This window comes from Phoenix dactylifera, unplaced genomic scaffold (assembly GCF_009389715.1).
Source record: "Phoenix dactylifera cultivar Barhee BC4 unplaced genomic scaffold, palm_55x_up_171113_PBpolish2nd_filt_p 000319F, whole genome shotgun sequence".
Lineage (NCBI taxonomy): Eukaryota > Viridiplantae > Streptophyta > Magnoliopsida > Arecales > Arecaceae > Phoenix > Phoenix dactylifera.
The window spans coordinates 308,658-327,174 of NW_024067788.1; the positions used below are offsets into that span (position 1 = coordinate 308,658).

General features: G+C 39.0%; 1 pseudogene; it reads left to right on the forward strand.

Annotated features, from left to right (window-relative positions):
• The window catches only part of LOC103715695, a 94,569-nt pseudogene that overhangs the window by 67,664 nt on the left and 8,388 nt on the right, over window positions 1–18,517 (forward strand).

The following is an 18,517-nucleotide window of genomic DNA, read 5'->3' on the forward strand; positions in this document are numbered from 1 at the left end:
CCCCACTTTTGGGGTTATTTTGTTTGCTTACTGGGCGTAGTGTAGCTCATTATTCTATTTTCTCCATTTTTCAGATCCAGAGGCTTGATCTCACGGGATTGAGGGAGTGCGTTAGATGTTTCCGATGATTCTTCAGTTATTGGCATTTTAGTTAGTTTAGTTGGACATTTTGAATTATGTGGCATATGCTATTTTGAAATTTTGTAAGTCCGCTTTTGAACAATTTAAATAATTATGTCATCTGTTGAATAGCTGTAATCTGTTTTGATATGATCTGCTGCCTTGCACGCCTGTGCGGTCCGCCGTGTGGGCGTGGCGGCATCTGCCGCGCCTCGGGCTCGGGCGTGACAGATTTTAGTGGTATCACGTGGGGGCCACATGAGGGGGGCGTGACATTTGGTATCAGAGCCCGAGGACGGCTCTGTCCGAGTGGTGGGAAGGGTGTTGAGGCCACATAGTCCCACATCGGAAAGACTCGTTCCAGAGCCTGGGCATATGAGGCGGGTGTCTCCAAATCCTGCAGACGCGTTTTGGGTGGAAAACAAAACCGGGGAGGGGTGAAGGACGCTTGCGTGAAGCCCAGAACCGGACAATATCTGGCAGGGGAGCCCCGTGTTCCCCCCTCATATGGCCCCCACGTGGGCACTAGGTGCCTCACGTGCCTCGCGCCAGGCGGGGGCGTGACATTTTGGGTGAGGTCCTGGATTGTTACAAGTGGTATCAGAGCGGACCCGGCCCATAACTTATGTGGACTAGGGGACACTGCAGCACGGATTCATTGGAGTTGACCACGGACCCGATCGTGGTGTTTGTGATTAGATTTGAATGGATTTGAACCCTTAGCCTGACGAGGACGTCAGGGCTTGAACGGGGGGAGTATGTGAGGACCCGTGCGGGCGTGTGTTTAGTCCCACATCGGTTATTCGCTGGGTAAGATCTTGGGTACTTATACAGGATCAAGGAACCTAAATAATACCTTCCGGCTAGCCATTTTGGGGTGAGATCCTGGGTTGTTACAAGTTACCTACCTTACTTGCTAACTAGATACAATGTTCGCCTATCAGTTCGGCATGGTTCTATAAAACTTGTTGGGTCCATCCAGTCTAGCAAATGCATACACACCTGACTTAGTCGTATATAATACATTACAGTATGGGATTAATTTTTATAAATCTAACCTGACCTTGACCTAGAATCGATTTGAGCCCAATAGATTCCCCAATATATCATGTGTAATTTTACTCCTATACACATCACTTTTTTTTTTATAAATTTCATCAATTATAACTTTTTAAGCTATGTTTCAAATAAGCTATTTTGAGGACATGAAGGGGTTTCAGCTAACCAAGTAATGGTATTCGCTTGGGATACAACCCTGATCCAAACCTAATAAGTGCCAATTATGTTACAGAACTTAATACACACGAACTTGACTTGTAAATAGGGTTGTATATTCTCTCCTACCCTAACTTGGTCTCAACCTGATACCTCACGATTGGTGAGTTTTAGACAAAGTTTGGACCCCAGGCCTTCAATAGGTCTGAGTTTAGATTGAGATGTACCCTAACTCAAGCCAACCTGATATCACTTCCTAGCTATCCACATAGGAATTATCCTTTATTAACAATTTCAGTAAATTCACATCAAATTTTAAAGGTTTTCCTCTTCTGTTACAATAGCATATTCAATAGCTCTTAAATATTGTTTGTTCTTGTTGTAGGATAAAAGTGGTGGTTTTGGAAGTTTTGAACGAATAAGAGCCTCTCCGTGGTTGCAGGTTCGTGCTCTTAAATGCATATTCCTTTGCTATTGCTTGTTCTTTTTGTATGGTTCCCCTATGGAGTTATATTTTGAACCTAAAAGGTGCCAATCTCTTGTCTATGTGCATGGTTAAGAGTCAAGTATTGCATATAATATTTATGCTGATCAAGGAACAACAAGCACATTCATACCTCACTTTGTCTATATGTGTTTATGTGTATGTCTATGTGAGAGTTAGAATGCTATTGGCTGATAGTTGTTGTTACTAGTGTCATAGTGGTATAAAACTATATTATTATTCATCCTAAATAAGTTGGACTACACACTTGACATTAAAGCTTAGCTAAAAAATTTAATGATTTCAATATTAATGATTTTGAAAACTTATTTCCTACCAGACATGCTGATTTTTTGGTTTCGGAACTTCAGTTGAGTCTCCTATACCTTGGTCAAATAAAAAGAAATTATGATGAAATGAAAAAATAATGGAGAGCACTGCACAAGCAGAGCATCTACTTTAGTATATATATTAGTATATAACCACGATGCATGCAGTACAGTGTTTCCTCCTTTTCTAACTATTTTGGAAATATAATATAGAATGCAATGAAATATAGTAAATAGAAAGCTTTTTGTTGGTACAATAAATAGAAACAAACTTCAATAGTTAAATTTCTATTGTACTTTAAGCAATGAACTTTAAAATAATGGCTGAGTAGAACTCTCGACATCAGTACTAGCATCATTGATATATACCAGCTTTAACATGATAAATAGAAAACTCTGCATAAGGGCCTCTATGTACATACATCAGTCACTAATATCATCCTCTATGGTTTTTTCCTTTTTCTAAAATAATATATTATTAATACTAACTGCAAAAAAAAAATATTATTTTGAGAAATAAAGAACCATTTTAAATAAGAGCTTATAATCTGAGCCTCATTGAGTATTAATATTGTTCATTATTAATATGCCAATTCTTATTGCGCATTAAGCTCATTGAGCATATCACAAATTCTATGTCATAATATAGACATGACTATGACAATTTAATATGGTATTTGCTTTCATATTTGTAAGTGTATTTGACCAATAATATTAATAGTCATATTATTAGTATCATTTCACATCAAGCTTGATCTTATTTCTTGCTATTTATAATAGATTTTAATATTAATGTTATGACATACTTTCACTATACAAAATTCAAATGCTATATGCATATCTATTGATATAGTAAAAATATACAATAATAAGATCATGATCCAACCTACATATAGTAAGAAATAGAAAAGAATTTCATCTAGAGGATATTTAAATACAATATAACAAAGTCATTAGTGGTTGTACTTTTACTTTTATGTAAGATCATGATCATAAAAATACGAAATATGGGCAGGGTACAGTAATAATAAAAAATATTTTTTATTAATATTAGCATATGTTAAGCAAATATAGTTATTAATAATGTTATTAGTTTCTATATTAATTTAGTAGGACTAATAAAAAGTTTTTAAATTAATATGGTTTAATAAACTAATAAGCTATTTTTAATGATAATCTATTGCTATATTTTGATAAAGAACTATATTAAATAAGAGTTCGACTTATTATCCATGAGGCAAATGGAGAGCTTTACACAAGCAGAGCCTCCATTTTAATATATATATATATATGTGGAGTGATTGATTTTTGATGAGCTCAAAGCATTTGAGTATATCTTATGTTATACTAATGAATTCAATCTAGTATTTCAGGCATATATTTGTATATTTTCAATTAAGTGCCTCAAGCCTTGGTTCAAAATAAGTTGGACAAGTATTGAACCCTATTTGAACCAAGGGTCGATTCTCGAGTCGACTTCGGAAGATTACGAGTCGACTCCAAATAGTTCAGAGTTTCTGGCACGAGCTCGAGTCGACTCCGATACTCTACGAGTCGACTCCAACTAGAACAGAAAGAAAGATACAAAGATGGTTTTCAGACCTTGTCAGCAAGTCGACTCCAAAAGGCTACGAGTTGACTCCGATGCTTGACGAGTCGACTCCCGACAGTTCCGAGTCGACTCCAAGGAGTAACAGACAGAAAGACATAGAAGTATTTTCTAGACCCTGTTACCGAGTCGACTCCAGAAGGATGCGAGTCGACTCCAACGTTTGGCGAGTCGACTCCTAATCATGCCAGAGTCGACTCTCAGAGAAAAGCGGACTGAAAGGCAGAGAACCAAACTCAGTGACCCTGTGAACGAGTCGACTCCGAGAATTTCCGAGTCGAACCCAACAAAGTGCGAGTCGACTCCGAGGCAGCTCAGATCAATAGACAGAGGATCGATTTTTCGGGCTCTGAGAGCCGAGTCGACTCCAAGAGGATCTGAGTCGACTCGAGAGAGAAATACAGAAAAATAGATCTCTAGAATCTTGAGAACGAGCCGTCTCCAAAATGCTGAGTCATCTCCAGATCTTGGCGAGTCGACTCCAGGATTGGACCGAGTCGACTTCAGGTCGGGACGGCACTTTAATTCAAATCCTGAACAGTGGGCGAGTCGTCTCCAGTAAAGCATGAGTCGACTCCAGCAACAGCCGAGTCGACTCCAGATCGAGCGAGTCGACTCCAACCCCAACGGATACATTGTCAGGAGGTGCAGACTGTGTAGAACGGCTACAAATCAGTGTCTAATAGCTATTTTTCAAAAGGAACTATTTAAATAGCCAGAGAAAACAGTAGTAGAGGGCAAGAGAGTTACTCCATCTGTGCATTAAGGCATTTCCAACTACCAAGAGTCCATTGAGAGAAAAGACAAGTAAAAGAAGGAAGAAACGCATTCAATTCATTCCTAAAAAGTTTTTTCTTTGCATTCAAGGCTCTTCTTCTGACATCAAATCTTCAGTGCACTCAAAGAGGAGACTCAGAGTTCGAGAAGCCCTTTCTTCCTCTTCTGAAATCTATTTGAGAGCTTCTAACTTTACTCTATTCATATTGATTCATATTTGCTTTTTAAGAAGCTTTCCTTGTATCTTTTCCCAAACTATTTTCTTACTTGGTTCAATCAGGGGATTGAATCAAGGGTTGTAAGCTTTGTTGGTGAGCCAAAGTTAAAACTAACGGTATAAGAGTTTGATTGTGATCCCGGAAAAACAATCGGATGGTTCTAGTCGGTGAGCCTGTGAAAACCGACCGAGTTCGTTGTGATCTCGCAAAAACAATAAGTTGGGTTGTGAACTTATAAAACAACCGGCTATAATCTAAAGGATTATAGTGAACTCCCAAGTGAAGCTTGGAAAGTGGACGTAGGAGCAAGAGTTGGCTCCGAACCACTATAAAACTTTCTTGTGTTCGCATTGGCTATTTGTCTCTTCCAATCTCCTCGTCAAGTAGCTTAATTAACCTGCCTGCATTAGATTTAATTATCTATTAATCAAGTTTTAATTTGTCAATAATTAATCCAAACCCAATTCACCCCCCCTCTTGGTTGTCTCCTTGGGCAACAAGTGGTATCAGAGCAGGTGCTCTTATATCGATTGGTGTTCCAATCCCCAAAAGAGTAAAAGATTAAAATAACAACCCCTTGTGGATCTTTCCTTAGTAAGGGGCAATCCACCAATAGGCCTCCATTGTTTAATGAAACTAACTACACCCATTGAAAGGCTAAGATGAGGATATTTATCCAAGCCCAAGACTATGATGTTTGGAGCATCATAGTTAATGGACCATATACTCCTTCTATCTATGTAGATAATATCGCCATACCGAAGCTAGAAAAAGATTGGGATGATAACGATAGAAGGAAGGCACAACTAAATGCCAAAGCAATGAATGTACTTTATTGTGCCTTGAATCCTAATGAATTCAATAGAATCTCTACTTGCAATTCTGCAAAAGAGATATGGGATAGACTTGAAGTGACCCACGAGGGCACAATTCAAGTCAAGGAATCTAAAATAAACATGCTGGTTCATAAATATGAACTATTTAAAATGGAGTTTAATGAAACAATCTCTTCCATGTTTACTCGATTTACTGATATTGTCAACGGACTAAAAAGCCTTGGCAAAAGTTATACTAACAGTGATCTTGTTAGAAAAATTTTTTGCTCTTTACCAAGGTCATGGGAAGCCAAAGTCACGGCAATCCAAGAAGCAAGGAACTTGAACAAGCTGCCACTCGAGGAGTTTCTTGGATCCCTAATGACGCATAAGCTCACAATGAAACAACACAGTGAAGAAGAATCCTCACATAAGAAAAAGGTAATGGCCCTCAAATCTACTTCTTCTAACAAGGATCTATCTTGCAGTAGCAACATCGAAGAAGAAGACAATGAGGAAGATGAAGATGAGGCTCTTCTCGTGCGAAAGTTCAGAAGATTCATCAACCGAAAAAAAATCCTTTCATCAGAAGAGAGGTTCCTCAAGTTCCTACAATAAGGATAAAGGTAAGAAAAGAAAAAGTGAGGAAATCGGATGCTATGAATGCAAGAAGCCGGAACAAGAAGAAAAGACCAATCTTTGCTTTATGGCAAATGAAAATGAGGTAACATCTGAAGCTCATTTAGATTTTACTTTTGAAGAATTGTATGATGCCTTTAATGAGCTAATGGATGAGTATAAATCAATAAATCTTAAAAACAACAATTTGAGGCTAACTAATCAATCCTACAGTCATAAAAATGACAATTTGATCATGGAAAAGGATTCCATTGTTAAGGAGAACTTAGAACTTAAAACAAGCAACCAATTGCTAACTCAAAAGAACTGTACCCTAATTAAAGACAAAGAAAGACTAACTAAAAAAATTTCAGAACTTAAAAATAATAATCAAACTCTAAAAGATAACCTTACAAAAGACTTAAGCTTACTAAAAACAGAAAAACTGAACTTAAAAAATTTTTTGTAAAAGCCGGAGAAAGTAAAACTAAAAATGTAACTTGTTTCTGTTGTGGAAAAGTAGGACATAAAGCTAATGTGTGTGACCATAGAAAAATAAAAGCTAAAAAAAAATTAAAAATGTTTGGGTTCCAAAAGGAACCAACAAAGCTAACCTTGAAGGACCCAAGAAAGCTTGGGTACCTAAGACTATATGATTTTCTTGTGTAGAAGTGTCTTGCAGCCAAGCTCAATAAAAACTGTTGGTACTTGGATAGTGGCTGCTCAAGACATATGACAGGTGACAAGGAGCAATTCTTCACCCTAGAACCTAAGAAAGAAGGTGTGGTGACTTTTGGAGATGATAACCAAGGTCACATCATGGGTATTGGTAAGATACAAATCACACCTTCAACCTTTATTGATAATGTTCGGTTTGTAGATGGTCTTAAGCACAACTTACTTAGCATTAGTCAACTATGTGATAAGGGTTTTGATGTATTATTTAAGCCATCTATGTGCATCATAACCAACTCAACTAACAATAGTTTAGTTTTCAAAGGACTAAGACGTGGCAATGTTTATGTAGTAGATCTTGATGATCTTGCTAAAAACAGCCACTGCTTAGTAGCTAATGATTCTAAGCTTAGTGAGGCAAGTTGGTTATGGCATCGTAAATTAGGTCATGCAAGCATGGACACATTATCTAAATTAGTTAAAAGAGATTCCGTGATTGATTTGCCAAAGCTGAAATTTGAGAAAAACAAAATCTGTAAAGCATGTCAATTTGGCAAACAATCTAGAAGCTCTTTTAAGTCCATAAATTGTGTCTCTACAACTAGACCCCTTGAGCTACTTCACATGGACCTTTTTGGACCAACTAGGACCACAAGCCTTGGTGGAAACAAGTATGGACTTGTCATAGTTGATGATTTTTCTTGATACACATGGGTCATGTTTTTAGCTCATAAGGATGAACCATTTTCTGTTTTTAAGAAGTTCCACAAGGAGGTAACAAACACAAAAAATAGTTCAGTTATAGCAATTAGGAGTGATCATGGAACGGAATTTGAAAATCATCTATTTGATGAATTCTGTAGTAAAAAGGGGATAACTCATAATTTCTCTGTACCTAGGACACCACAACAAAATGGAGTTGTGGAAAGAAAGAATAGAACTCTAGAAGAAATGGCTAGGACCATGTTGTGTGAAAGTGACCTCCTAAAGTATTTTTGGGGAGAAGCCATTAACACATCATGTCATATAATAAATAGAGTTCTATTAAGACCAATTATAAAGAAAACACCTTACGAACTTTGGAGAGATAGAAAGCCTAAAGTAAACTACTTTCATGTGTTTGGCTGTAGGTGTTTCATTCATAATAATGGCAAAGATAACTTACAAAAATTTGATTCCAAATCTGATGAGGATATCTTTTTGGGATACTCTATATCAAGTAGGGCATATAGAGTCCTCAACAAAAGAACTCTTATAATTGAAGAATCTATTCATGTTGTTTTTGATGAGATTAATGATGCTTCTTCTAGCAAGAGAGTAGCCTTCGATGATGAAACAGGGATACTTGAGGAAAAGATGGATGACATGACCTTACAAGAGGATGAACCGAAGCAAATTGAAGAGACTTCTACAAGCCAAGAGGTAATTGCTGAACATGGGCTTACAAAGGCTTGGAGGTATGCTCACGGTCGTCCTAAAGAGTTAATCTTAGATGATCCATCTCAACCTATTAGAACTGGAGCCTCTCTTAGATACTTAAATAATCATCTAGTATTTGTTTCACATTTAGAACCTAAAAATATTGAAGAAGCTGAAAATGATCTAAAGTGGATTAATGCTATGCAAGAGGAACTAAACCAATTTACAAGAAACAAAGTATGGAACTTAGTAGAGAGACCCACTGAATATTCAATAATTGGAACTAAATGGATATACAAAAATAAACTTGATGAAAATGGAGTTGTGGTTAGGAACAAGGCTAGACTAGTAGCAAAGGATTATAATCAAGAAGAAGATATAGATTTTGATGAGACGTTTACTCCTGTGGCTAGACTTAAAGCAATTAGACTGTTACTAGCATATGCATGCTTCAAAGATTTCAAATTATTTCAAATGGATGTAAAAAGTGCCTTCCTGAATGGGTATATTAATGAGGAGGTTTATGTAGAACAACCTCTTGGTTTTGAAAATCATCAATACCCCAATTATGTTTATAAACTAAATAAAGCACTTTATGGTCTAAAACAAGCTCCTAGAGCATGGTATGAAAGACTTAGCAAATTTCTATTAGACCATGAATTCTCTAGAGAAAATATTGATACAACCCTATTTTTTAAAAAGGAAAACAAAGATTTGTTAGTAGTGCAGATTTATGTAGATGATATTATTTTCAGTACTACTAACAATCGTCTTTGCAAAGAGTTTGCTGATTTAATGCAGAGTGAATTCGAGATGAGTATGATGGGAGAATTGAACTACTTCCTCGGACTTCAAATCAAACAATCCAAGGAAGGAATTTTCATCAATCAAGCTAAATACATCAAGAAAATGCTAAAGAAGTTTGATATGGATGGAAACAAATCAATTGGCACTCCCATGAGCTCATCATGCAAACTAGACAAAGATGAATCAGGTAAATTAGTAGATTAAAAGCTGTATAGAGGTATGATAGGATCATTATTATATCTTATAGCAAGTAGACCTGATATCATGTTTAGTGTATGCATGTGTGCTAGATATCAATTTAATCCTAAGGAGTCACACCTAATTGCAGTTAAGAGAATTTTTAAATATCTAATAGGAACAAAAAATATAGGTCTATGGTACTCTAAAGAATCAAGCATAAACTTAATAGAGTATACTGATTCTGACTTCGCTGGGTGTAAACTTGATAAAAAAGCACCAGCGGGTCATGTCAATTCTTAGGAGAGAACTTAATCTCATGGTTTAGCAAGAAACAAAACTCGGTTGCACTATCCACGGCGGCAGCCGAATATGTTGCTACCGGGAGTTGTTGTGCTCAAATTTTATGGATCAAGCAACAACTTGAAGATTATGGCATTAAATAAGATAAGATTTCCATATATTGTGATAATACAAGTGCCATAAATCTAACTAAAAATTCAATTCAACACTCAAGAACTAAACATATTGAGATAAGACATCACTTCATAAGAGATCATGTGTTAAATGGTAATGTGATGCTTGAATTTGTTTGTACTAATGATCAACTTGCTGATATCTTCACAAAATCCTTGAGTGAAGATCGATTTTGTATCCTTAGAAGAGGGTTAGGAGTGATTGATCCATTTTTGTGATACTCTCCTATAATTCATTGATTTTGATGATTAGCTTATGTTGGATATAGGATTTCTCATCTATGGTCATCAAATCATTTCTTAAGTTCTAAAGATTTTCATATCTCTCTCCTTTGGCACGGAATTAACTGAGTTTTTGGTTATGTGCCAGAGTTCGAGTCGACTCGAATAGATTTTAGAGTCGGCTCGTGGGCGAGTCGACTTGCGCATGTTTAGGAGTCGACTCGAGGTCGAGTCGACTCGCGCATGTTTAGAAGTCGACTCGAGGTCGGAAATCCGACTTTTAACCCTAAGTGAAATATCCTTTTCTCCACTTCTATTCTCGGCCGCCACTGTTCAAAAATCTAGAATCGTCTCCTACATCGTCCCCGACCATTTTTTCGATCATTTCTTCCTTGTTTTCTTCCGTCCTTCGAGTCCATCCTTCCGTATTAGGTCAAAAATGCCTAGGAAAGCAGTTGTCCCGAGCCGAAAGAGACATCTCTCCGCGAGCGGCATCGAGAGACTGTCCAAGGCGAGAAACGAATCCGTGAAGCCACCACCTTCGGTTCCTTATCCGCTGAGGACGGTTCCCTCGCAACCGTGCGCCGGGAGGGTTTGTCTTTACCGTGAGATGAGTTAACTTTGACTTCCTCTTCCGGGAAGGGTTCAACCTAGGGCATCATCTTAGAGCCCAAAACTTAGAATATTTTTGTTCTCTTGTCCTCCCTACCTACCCAGAGTTAGTTAGAAAATTTTATGGGACCGTCACAAGGGGTGGCGGTTGTGTCCAAGGGGTCATAGCCAATGTCCCCATTCTCATTTCAGAAGATCTCATTGCTAGGGTCCTCCACTTGTCTCGCGATGGAATCGCTCCCACACATCCCACAGACAGGACAGAGGCCCTTACGGTCATTTTAGGAAGACCACCCCAATCCCCCATAGAGGAGGTGTCTGCAAATGAACTTTTGGCTAAAATACGACTCCTCCTGAGCATCATATCTAGGACCCTTTTTCCTAAGACTGGTTGTTTTGACTTTATCTCAGAAAAGGACCTAGCATTGATGTTCTACATTCTATATGACATTTCCCTAAACTTTCCAAAGCTAATCTATAGGTATCTCTGTGAACCCTTAGATAAGCCTAGGCTAAGTCTTCCATACGGTATGCTCTTTACACTTATCTTTAGGGAATTAAAGGTCCCTATCCTTGAGGGAGAACCCACACGCTCCCTCAGGTACACTAATCATATGGGTGAGGAGACTCTTCACAGAATGGGTTTCCATAAAGTAGAGGGTGTCTCGGTTAGGAAAACATTTTCATCCACACCATCTGACCCTACTACTCACCATTCACCTAGCCCTGACCATGACCAGGACCACTACACAGCTCCTACCACTTTTCCATCCACTTTTGGTCCCTCATTTCCAACTGAACCATCCACTTCAGCTGGACCATCTACAGCTCCACCACCTCAGCAGCCCCTAGAGATCAGGATCAGCCCTGAGCAGCTCCGGGAGCTGAGAGATGAGATAGTGATAGAAAGCCGTATGATAGGTGGTAACTATCTTGTACGGTTCGGGGAGCTGAGAGGTGATATAGTGGAGGAGCTGAGAGGTTCACACAGTGCACCCTCCACTGACGTTATTCCCTCCACAGCAGCGATATCCATGATGATAGCAGAACTTAGGGAGAAAATGTCCAACATAAGGAGCCTAGTCCAGGGTCAATACTGGAGCCTTAGAGACATAAAGGAAGACGCAAGGCAGATGCGAGACAGCATCAGAGAAGAGATGGGAAGCCAAAGTCAAGGTGCGGAAAGGCTTGCAAATGCCTTAATCTTCAAGCTTGACACTATTCAGGAGAATGTGACCCAGCTAACTGAGATACAATCTAAGGCTACCTCGGAGATCATCACACAACTAGAGAATATATCTGAGGGGATAAGCTTGGTCATGCGACATACTAGACTGAGTATGGGAGCCACATCCTCCACTACTCGACGACCCTAGTGTATTTTTGATTCTATGATGTACAGTTCCTTGAGGACTTTTTCTGATATGTATTCATTTTTTGTACTTACTATAATGAATAGAGATTTTTCTTCAAAAATCTGTGCAATTTGACTTATTATCTCTTTATGTTTTATGTGCTTTTTGATGTGATGACAAAAAGGGAAAGAAAAATATAAAGGAATATAAACAAAAGAAACATTTTTAAGCAAAAATGTAATTTGTTCTTAATGGATTCAATACCTCGAGGCTGATTATTTCTCTATTGGGGCTCCTCAAGGAGTAATCTCCAGAATCTATTCAAAGAATATTCGGAGATTAGTTGAATCATATTAAAGAACAAATTGTCAGATTTTTGCCTCTCTAATTAAAAGAAATTTAATAAAAAAATCTGAACAAAGTTCGAACAAAAGAGAATGCAAATATTGAAGGGGAGAATCAAAATTATAAGCAATTTATATTGAAAGAATGTTGCCCAGTAGATACAACCCAAGAGGGGGGGTGAATTGGGTCTTTTAAAACTTTTAAGCTACTTCTAACACTTTTCAATTAATTATGCTAAGTTGTATAGTTGCACAGTGAAATTTAAACTTAGCAATAGGTTGATTTATCGATTGAGACTTGATTAAGTAAATTGAATATGCTTGCAACTAAAGGATGCGCGGATAAGAGTTAAGCAGGCAATTTATCTAGATAAGTAAGTGAGCAAGATAGACAATGACAAAAAGCATCACAAACACAACAAACATATAGTGGTTCGGTGCACCCCAGCACCTACATCCACTCCCCAAGACCTCTTGGGAATTTCACTATAATCCTACAGATTACAGCCGGTTGTTTTACAAGCTCACAACCCAACTTGTTGTTTTGCGAGATCACAACGAACTCGGTCGGTTTTCACAGGCTCACCGACTAGAACCTACCGATTGTTTTCACGGGCTCACAATCCAACCCAGTTGGTTTTTCCAAGGCTCACCAACCACAACCTTACAACGATTGTTTTTCGGGTTCACAATCAACCCAGTTGGTTTTCCCCAAAGGCTCACCAACCACAACCTTACAACGTTGGTTTTTCCTTTGGCTCACCAACAAACCTTAACACCGTTGGTTTTTCTTTGGCTCACCAACAAAACTTAACCTCTTGATTCAACCCCTTGATTGAATCAAGTTACAAGATATTAGACTAAGAATTTAAAGCAAGTACTAGCTTCTTAACTAAGCAAATATATCAAATATAAACAAATGGAGTAAAGAGAAGCTCTCAAACGAATTTTGAAGATGAAGGAACTCGGCTTCTTCTTTACTTGACCCTCTTCTGATTTGGCACGAGGTAGAGGATGATTGAGGCAGCACACGGATGGAGAGGAAGCTTTGGGATTCACTAGGATGCTCTTCTTCTCTCTATTTCGCTTTGGATGGCCCTTTTGTGCTTATGGGAGATTTTTCTTGTAATCTCTTTGAAATCTCTTCCCTAAATGTTTTCTCCCACTTCCATTCCGTCTCCCCTAGCTCTCCTCTTGATTTTATAGCTTTACATGTCGTGGAACCAGAAATCTAGCCGTTAGAGACAAAAATAGAGCCGTTGTCCACAGTCTGCAACTCCTGACAAAGTTTCCGTTGGGATCGGAGTCGACTCGCGCGATCTGGAGTCGACTCGACTGTAGCAGGAGTCGACTCATGCTTTTCTGGAGTCGGCTCGGCAACTGTTCCAGATTTGAATTAAAGTGGTCTTCTCGACTGGGAGTCGACTCGACTTAACCCGGAGTCGACTCGCCAAAATCTGGAGCTGACCTTGCACTTTTGGAGTCGGCTCATCCCAAGGAATCCATGGATGCATTTTTCAACTTTGCTTACTCGAGTCGACTCGAAAATTCTGGGAGTCGACTCGGTGCTCAGAGTCCGAACTCCCGAGCTTCTGTCTTTTGGCTCGTGCTGTCTCGGAGTCGACTCGAACTGTCTCGGAGTCGACTCGGCCCTCAGTATCCAAAAAATAGTCTTCTGTCTTTTGGGGTCGCGCTGCCTTGGAGTCGACTCGAACTGTCTTGGAGTCGACTCGCCTCTCAGGGACGAAAATGCCGTCTTCTGTCTTTGGGGTTGCGCTGCCTCGGAGTCGACTCGGATTTTGCGGGAGTCGACTCGGCTCTCAGTGTCTGAAATTGGCTCTCTAACTTTTTGCTTGTTTTCCTCTGGGAGTCGACTCTAGCTTCCTTTGGAGTCGACCTGCCAACCATCGGAGTCGACTCGAGTTCCTCAGGAGTCGACTCGGCTCTCAGGGTCCAAAATAGCTTCTCTGTGTTTCTGCCTTGTTACTCCCTGGAGTCGACTCGTACTATCCAGGAGTCGACTCGAGGACTATTCTTTTGGATTTTCCTTTGAATTTGCTCTTCCAACTTGAGTCCTTTGAACTTGAAACTTGGGTCAATAAATTGTAGCTTTCTTCCAACTTTTCTTGAGAGCTTTGGAGGCCTTCTTGTGTTCTTCCAACTTGCTATATTCCTTGCAAAATAACTATCTTTCTTCTTGCAACACAAACGTTAGTATTTATACTTCAAGGTTTTGTGATCATCAAAATCAATCTTTAAATCAATCTTTGGGTCATCAAAGAATATAAGCCAAACAATTGAGTGTATGCTTTGAAGACTTATTTAATTCCAAATAAAAGGGGGAGCCTTAATTTCAAAGTTTACTGACTCATACTTTTTAATTTTGATACACTAAATGACTAGACATTTGAATTCATTTTGAAACTTTACTCCAAGTCAATTCATGTCTGAGCAATTCACTTTATAAATACTCAATATTTTGTCATCATCAAAAAGGAGGAGATTAAGGAGTGATTGATTTTTGATGAGCTCAAAGCATTTGAATATATCTTATGTTATACTAATGAATTCAATCTAGTATTTCAGGCATATATTTGTATATTTTCAATTAAGTGCCTCAAGCCTTGGTTCAAAATAAGTTGGACAAGTATTGAACCATATTTGAACCAAGGGCTGATTCTCAAGTCGACTCCGGAAGATTACGAGTCGACTCCAAATGGTTCAGAGTTTCTGGCACGAGCTCGAGTCGACTCCGATACTCTACGAGAAAGATGGTTTTCAGACCCTGTCAGCGAGTCGACTCCGACTGAGAACAGAAAGAAAGACAGAAAGATGGTTTTCAGACCCTGTCAGCGAGCCGACTCCAAAAGGCTTCGAGTCGACTCTGATGCTTGACGAGTCGACTTCCGACAGTTTCAAGTCGACTCGAAGGAGTAACAGACAGAAAGACAGAGAAGTATTTTCTAGACCCTGTTACCGAGTCGACTCCAGAAGGATGCAAGTCGACTCCAAAGTTTGGCGAGTCGACTCCTAATCATGCCAGAGTCGACTCTCAGAGAAAAGCGGACTGAAAGGCAGAGAACCAAACTCAGTGACCCTGTGAACGAGTCGACTCCGAGAATTCCAGAGTCGACCCCAAGTTAGCCGAGTCGACCCCAACAAAGTGCGAGTCGACTCCGAGGCAGCTCAGATCAACAGACAGAGGATCGATTTTTCGGGCTCTGAGAGCCGAGTCGACTCCAAGAGGATCCGAGTCGACTCGAGAGATAAATGCAGAAAAATAGATCTCTGAAATCCTGAGAACGAGCCGTCTCCAAAATGCCGAGTCATCTCCAGATCTTGGCGAGTCGACTCCAGGATTGGACCGAGTCGACTTCAGGTCGGGACGGCACTTTAATTCAAATCCTGAACAGTGGGCGAGTCGTCTCCAGTAAAGCATGAGTCGACTCCAGCAACAGCCGAGTCGACTCCAGATCGAGCGAGTCGACTCCAACCCCAACGGATACATTGTCAGGAGGTGCAGACTGTGCAGAACGGCTACAAATCAGTGTCTAATAGCTATTTTTCAAAAGGGACTGTTTAAATAGCTAGAGAAAATAGTAGTAGAGGGCAAGAGAGTTACTCCATCTGTGTATTAAGCCATTTCCAACTACCAAGAGTCCATTGAGAGAAAAGACAAGTAAAAGAAGGAAGAAACGCATTCAATTCATTCCTAAAAGTTTTTTCTTCGCATTCAAGGCTCTTCTTCTGACATTAAATCTTCAGTGCACTCAAAGAGGAGACTCAGAGTTCGAGAAGCCCTTTCTTCCTCTTCTGAAATCTATTTGAGGGCTTCTAACTTTAATCTATTCATATTGATTCATATTTGCTTTTAAGAAGCTTTTCTTGTATCTTTTTCCAAACTATTTTTCTTACTTGGTTCAATCAGGGGATTGAATCAAGGGTTGTAAGCTTTGTTGGTGAGCCAAAGTTAAAACCAGCTGTGTAAGGGTTTGATTGTGATCCCGGAAAAACAATCGGGTGGTTCTAGTCGGTGAGCCTGTGAAAACCGACCGAGTTCGTTGTGATCTCGCAAAAACAATAAGTTGGGTTGCGAACTTGTAAAACAACCGGCTGTAATCCAAGGAATTATAGTGAACTCCCAAGTGAAGCTTGGGGAGTGGACGTAGAAGCAAGGGTTGGCTCCGAATCACTATAAAATTTTTTGTGTTTGCATTGGCTATTTGTCTCTTCCAATCTCCTCGTCAAGTAGCTTAATTAACCTGCCTGCATTAGATTTAATTATCTACTAATCAAGTTTTAATTTGTCAATAATTAATCCAAACCCAATTCACCCCCCCCCCCCCCCTCCCCTCTTGGGTTGTCTCCTTGGGCAATAATATATATATGTATAAGATGTGGGACATTCTAAATTATCGATGATAGAGAAAGGAGGTAGCTAGGACAGTTCATGGTTTGGACTCTCATAGTATAATGGGGGTTCTAGTTTTAGGGCCTCCAAGGTGAATCCGGGCTACAGAGGATCTAGATAGTGAGAGGTAGTTGATAGGGGTGCCAGTCGGATAGCATCCACATTTGGGACTTTCAATAGCAAGAAGAGAAAGAAAAGCAGAGGTTTACCAATTAGGGCACTATATACACTCATGACCTGAATTCATATGTCTACCCTAGCAAGGACTCAAAGTAGTAGAGAATTAATTTGATGTTGCAAAAGATGAAGAAAAAGGACATAGAGAGAGCAATTGCAAAGTCATTCTGCTTAAGCCACACACCTACAAATGTTGCCTCCAACACCTACTACTGCAGCATGATTTGTTCCATCCAGAAAGCTTGTCAAGATATCGATCCTCCAAGATCGAAGGATATATATAGCAAGATTTAATAAGGACAAGAAGGGACTAGAGGAATGAATTTACCTTTCAAAGCAAATGACCCACATATAGGTTGACTATGATGTGTGATGGTTGGATTGGGCCTATCAGGAGAAGAATCATCAATGTTTTGACATACCATGATAAGAAGATATCCTTCTAGAAGTCGATACATCCAACAAAGTGCATAATGCCTGGTACATCTTGAGCTTGATGGAGGAAGTTATTGATCAGATAGGAGAGAAGCATGTCATGCACGTGCTTACAAATAATTGATCATTGTACAAGGCCACTAGAGATATTCTAATGATTAGGAGGTCACATATTGTTTAGACCCCATATGCAGCCCACTATCATATGAAGCCCGTGAGTTCATTAGAACCTTAATTTTTTCCTCTTTACAACTAGTGTTAAAAATACCCAAAAGAAATTAAGTTAAAAAAAAAGTATGAAGCCATTGTTACTGGACATAGTTGAATTTGACCCTACAAAGTCAAGAGTCAAAGGCAATGGAAGAAAATCCAAATTCATTGAAAGATTGTGACCAGATGCAATGTAGATAAGGAGCTAGTTGAGGAAACCACCAAATTCATTTAAAGAATGTGACCAGATGCAAGGGAGATAAGGAGCTAGTCAAGGAAAGCACCATTTCCAGCAAGAGGAGTTCCAACAAAGGGATCACTAAGATCTCAGTCCTTCCTAACTATTTGCTCAACTCTATTAGGAAAGATAAAAACATGGTATTATACTAGTTCAAATTCTTGTACAGAATTATAAAGCAAACATGAATGGAAGTGTTCCCAACATGACTTGCAGGTAATATATGCTAGTTACGTAGAATATAAAAGCGGAACGAATCAAAGTTATTTTGAAGAACGAAATATGAAGAAGAAAAGAAACAGTGTTGTTGGAGGAATACACTCTAGTTAGCTGAATAAAATGTACAAATGGGCTACGTTTTACACGAAATAAAACTAATGGTTACACATGCTGCCCATTGCGTTCCCTCGTTTTTAACTCTTCTTTTTTATTCACATCGAAAAACTTACTCTAAATCTTATCCATGTGTGAGATGACAATCAATTTATTGTTGAGGAAGTATGTAAGTCATACTGTAAATGATTGTGACGGAGCACATGACAAAGCCGCTGCATACTTGGTGTTACCTATTTCCTTGAATGCTAGTCAGGAAACCTTACGACAAATATTATGCACAAACTTAATTTAGATTATACTACGAAACTTAAGTCTTTTGGTTTTCTTTAATTTTGTTTGCTGGAATATGCTTCCAAATTTCATAATCTTCTATTTACAGATATTGAATCCTGACGAAAATATGGCAAACCTTATTCTTGAAATTCCGTAAGATTCTAT